Source organism: Octopus bimaculoides, chromosome 1 (assembly GCF_001194135.2).
Source record: "Octopus bimaculoides isolate UCB-OBI-ISO-001 chromosome 1, ASM119413v2, whole genome shotgun sequence".
NCBI classification, from domain to species: Eukaryota; Metazoa; Mollusca; class Cephalopoda; order Octopoda; family Octopodidae; genus Octopus; species Octopus bimaculoides.
In genome coordinates, this window is record NC_068981.1 from 79219762 (window position 1) to 79225422 (window position 5661).

General features: G+C 35.2%; 1 protein-coding gene and 1 non-coding gene across 4 annotated transcripts in view; both read right to left on the reverse strand.

Moving 5' to 3' along the window:
* Nucleotides 1-5661, reverse strand: part of LOC106874915 (transmembrane protein 164) — a 74404-nt gene that overhangs the window by 32113 nt on the left and 36630 nt on the right. The window lies entirely within an intron of this gene.
* On the reverse strand, nucleotides 959-1065 carry LOC128250087 (U6 spliceosomal RNA). The gene has a single exon (XR_008266211.1). It is a non-coding gene; the product is annotated as a U6 spliceosomal RNA (small nuclear RNA).

Sequence of the window (5661 nt, forward strand, 5' to 3'; positions counted from 1 at the left end):
TCCATCTACCAAATCCACTCACAAGGCTTTGGTCGGCCCGAGGCTATATTAGAAGACACTTGCCCAAGGTGCCATGCAGTGGGACTGAACCCGGAACCATGTGGCTGGTAAGCAAGCTACTTACCACACAGCCACTCAAATGGGGTCATAACTCCAAAATATTGAATACAAGGTAAGTCTACATTAATTCATATATTTGTTTTCTTGTGATTTACTTTGCATTTACTTTGCATTATTTTGGCCTTACCCACGATCCTTTATACACTATTAAATTTATCTAGTCTGGTGCTTTACTAAAATTTCATAGGGATTGGATTTGTCAGTCATTTTTATCTGAGTTTACAATACTAGATCGTTGTTGGTCTACTATATTTCTGTTATATACCTTACCATGCATATATACATTTTGTGAGTAGGTTTTCTAACTGATGGGAATGGGGATATGCAACCCAAGGGTTCCATGAAAGACTATTTGGGGTTCCAAGAATTACATGCAAATGCATTTTCCAGTCACTTTTGTGTGAGTTTAACTTAGCTTTTACCTTTTACTTGTTTCAGTCATTTGACTATGGCCATACTAGGGCACCATCTAGAAGAATTTTAGTTGAATAAATCAACCCCAGTATCACTTTTTAAAGCTGAGTACTTATTTTATCGATCTCTTTGGCCAAACCACTAAGTTACAGGGATATAAACACATCAACACCAGCTGCCAAGCGGTAGTGGAGGTACAAACACCTATATATACATACATATATATATATATATATATATATATATATATATATTTGACAGGCTTCTTTCAGTTTCCATCTACCATATCCACTCACAAGGCTTCAGTAGCCCCCAAGGCTATAGTAGAAGATACTTGCCCAAGGTGCCGCACAATGGGACTGAACCCAGAACCATGTGGTTGAAAAGCAAGCTTCTTACCACACAGCCATGCCTGCACCTATAGAAAAATATGGAACACTTCATGAATTTGCATGTCGTCCATGCACAGGGGCCATGCTAATCTTCTCTGTATCATTCCAATTTTAGCATATGTACTGCCGAAGCAAGTACATATACTATATTTGTAATTTTAATAAGAAACACATGGCATGTTCCCTAAAGAAGAGAAACTCTGGTGTACACATATAGTAAGGTGATCCTACAGGGAAAAATGATCTCTTAATGGAGAATTATAGGGGAAGTCGGAATAAAAGTAGTTTCCTTAAGATGAAATTTCCTAAACCTGTCAAAGATAATTTTATATTTTAATCTCTTAGGAAATTAAATCTATGAAAAAGAAAAGAAAAGATTGATAAATATGTATCAGTTTTATGTAGGGGTTCCTTGTAGTATAAAATGTATTTCACAGGTTTCCCAAGAGTAAAAATCTTGAGAAAAGCTAAATCAAATGCATACACTGTATGTATGTATATACTTTCTGACCAGAAGTTATAGAAATAACACGAAATACTGATTTTTTTTTATTTATATATATAAATAGGCCTTTGTTTAAAAATTAAAAAAAAAGAGATATGAAAATGTGTGCCATTTATGTCTTTCTCAATGGCACTAGTATCATGTAAAATAACTACAGCTGGTAAGTTAAACTAGGTTGTAGACAACTTGCTAACAGCTTACTTTGACTCAATGGTTACATTAGTTATTTAGCCTCTCAAATTTATTGAGGGAGACATAATGGATGTTAGAGTGTTTAAGCTTTTCTAAAGAGCATTAGAATCACTACAAGTGGTATGAAATTGTTTTAACTAGGAACTGAAACCAAGTCATATATTCAGGTCATGCACATGGATCATTATAACTATTATTCTAAAGATACAATGGAATAAGTTTTCACTTCAATTTATTTATTTATTTTAAAATATTTTTTAGTCGTTATTGCCTGACATAAAAATATATAAAAGGACAAAGTCAGATAGAGAGACAGATATACAGAGAGAGAGAGAGAGAGAGAGAGAAAGAGAGAAATATTGATACATTACTAGATAAATAGACAGATGATGATGATACTTAACTATCCTGGATTTTAAAATTGAACAAATCAATGATAACAAACAAAATTATTTCAGGTAATAAAGGCTGCTAACACATCAGTTAAACATGAACATAACGATTATTTCAACTTTATCACTAACATATCAATGCCAACATTTGCTGTCTCTTTCACTCTTTTCTTTTCTGTCTACTTTTTATTTTTATGTTAGTACTGTCTGCAAGCCTATCTACACAATTTGCAAGTTGTCAGTCATAAGTCTTTTGAATGTATTATATATTTTACTGCAACCTTGTCTCTGGTCAGCTTATAACTTATTACTAGCCACCAACTTCATGGTGTTCAGTTGCCCAATTCTCATTTAACAGTTCTTATCATACCATTACATTTTGTTACAATTATTTTTAGTAACCAGATATGAACGCCTAATTTCACTCATCGTTACAGCTAATTCTCTTTTGTTGTATTTTATAAATTTATTGCAATTTTCTATTTTCAATAGCCAAATATTTTATTTTAACTTTAATAAATATAATTCACCGCTAAGACTTCTTTCTATTCTTTTTTAACAAGTAGCTGAAATCTTTTTGATACTAATAGAAATATTTGTGTTAGCATTTGAAATTCTTTTGCTCTCTTCTTTCAGAAAACAGGTTCCAACAACTTTCTTTTCTTATTCCACCAATGCTGCTGGCATAAAATCCTATAACTTGGAGAGAATCATTAGCATGGCACACCTCTTGAAGATTTTCTACTTACATAGTTTATTGAAAGAAAAACATACTGTTACATACAGCCTATCTTTCTATCCAAGATGCTCCCACAGATGGTACCAAAGTATTTGGTGACCTTAGGCTAGCCCTACAATGTGTGTCTCCTTTTCTCAGCCCTACAGTGAGCACTTTTTTCTCCCAAATGTACAATGTAGGCCCTGTTCTTTCATTCCTACAATGTACATCCTCTTTTCAAAGATCTACACGAAGTAGTCCCTTCTGCCACTCCTACTCTGTGTGCCCCTCTCCTTATTTCAATTCTACAATGTACAGTTCTTTCTCCCTACTAAAATGTATACCCTCTTCACCAATTTATTTTCTCCAGTCATCACTCTTTTTACTCCAGTTGAAAAATGTCAAAAAGTTATAATTTATGTCACCAAATAAATCTGTCAGCTGCCAATATTTGTAGAGATATGTCCTATCTTCCACATGATGCTCTCATCTCCTACCTACCCCAATCCCTCTCTGTGTATGTTGTTTAGAATTTGAATGGTGCCACTAGGTTTTACCATTAGGCAATTGCCTAATCTGCCTAGTGCAAGCACCAGCCCTGGCTGTAACTCCAGTTAACTTTCCAGAAACCAATCCAACCAGCAAGCTGCTCAACCAATATTAGATTGCATTCCACTTCTGTAACAAAGACCAAACTTATCCAGAATGGTTACTTACCTACCTAATCTATGTGACCATCACCAAAAGTCACAGGTGATAATACCGATTTCAAGTTTTCCACAATACCAGCAGGTTTGAAGGAGGGGGTAAGTTGGTTAAATTGACCTCCTTGTTCAAATGGTATTCATTTTATCAACCCCCCACCCACTCACCCACCCAAAGGACAAAAGGCAAAGCCAGCCCTGGGAGCATTTGAACTCAGAACATGAAAATGGAGCAAATGTTGCTAAGCATTTTGCCCAGTGTGCTAACAATTCTGTCAGCTCACAGCCTTAACACAAATGATAAGATTGGTATTTGTTTAACTGAACACAAAAAGAGAAATGTGAAGTGTTAAACTAATAACTATAATGCATTTGCATTCTTTTTCTTCTCCCTTTGTACAGTTTCAATCATAAATTTTGGCAATCATACAACAAATCCAGGTCACCATCGAAACATTTTATTTTTTAAATAAAATATGCAAGCAGGCTTAATATCAGTCATTCTCTTAATAAGTATGTTAATGCTAATAGATTAATCTATCATTGTGTGTATATATATATATATATATATATATATATATATATATATATATATATATATATATATATATATATGTATATTTGCACACACATATACACATAGTTTGATATATATGTATAGAAGTTCAATGCACCTATTTTCATGAATACATATTCAACAAGCCATAAATGGAAGATGACCTAACAATGTTATGCAATATACACCAAATTTCTCTTTCAGACACATCAGGAACATTAATATGACAGGAAAAGATACATCGTGGACATGGTTCTAACTGCTAATCATAGCAAGTCAGAGATTATCAACTTCTTGAATGTAACCAGTTTCTTTCTGCTCAAGGCTAGAAAAGAACTGAAGGCCTCTAATGGAAACATACCATTCACGGCTTCTCAACAATCAAATATGATCAGAATGTTGAATTCATCCTGCAGGCCCATACTATATACCCAGGCTGACCAAAGCCTTGTAAGTGGATTTCATCATCATCATCGTCGTCATCGTTTAACATCCACCTTCCATGCTGGCATGGGTGGGATGGTTTGACAGGATCTGGCCAGGCAGAAGCCTGCACCAGACTTGTGTGTCTGTTTTGGCAGGATTTTTACAGCTGGATCCCCTTCCTAACACCAACCACACATCTTAGTGCTTTTTATGTGGCACAAGCACAGGCAAGGTTAATTTTGGACAGGTTTTTTTTACAGTTGGATGTCCTTCCAAATGTCAACCACTAATAGATGGAAATTGAAAGAAGCCCATTGTGTGTGCATGCGTGTGTGGGTGTGTGGTAAGAAGTTTGATTCCCAGTTACATGGTTCTCCATTCAGTCCTACTGCATGGCACCTTGAGCATGTGTCTTCTACTATAGCCTCAGGCTGACCAGAGAATTGTTAGAGTTTTTCCATACAGTTTCCGTGAACCAATTCTACTCATGAGGAATTGGTTGGACTGAGGCTACATAGTAGAAGATACTTTCCAAGAAGCCATATGGTGAAACAGAATCCAAAAAGAGATATTTATGAAGCAACCTCCATATCGACATTGTCAAACATGGGCAGGTAGTTGTTTTTGGGTTTTAGCTGACAGCAATGGAAAACTCTTATAAGAAAACCTTAATACATATATCTTTTACTTGTTTCAGTCATGAGACTGTGGTCATGCTGGAGTACCATCTTGAAGAATCTTTTAGTTGAATGAATCAACCACTGCACTTTTTTCTTAAGCCTGGTACTTATTCTGTCGGTTTTTTTTTGGTTTTTTTTGCTGAACAGGGATGTACAAACAACAATACCAGTTGTTAAGCGGTGGTAGGGGACAAACACAAACACACACACATATATGATGAGCTTCTTCCAGTTTCCATCTACCAAATCCACATACAAGGCTATAGTAGAAGACACTTGCATGAGGTGCCACAGACATGCAGTAAAACTCCTTGAAGAAGAAACACTCAAAAATCAAACTTCTCCTGACCCATGAGTACCCTTTTATTGGATATGACAAGGAAAAGCCTATGATCTGTAACTACTTACCTTTGGCTGGATATTTGACTAAGAACACTTAAAGAATAACATATATGTTGTTCAAGTTTATGTCACAATAATCCATTGATTTACAAATGTCTCATCAACTAATTCAGCAAACAGAGCTTGAGTGAACAATGAATAATTCATTATATATATATAT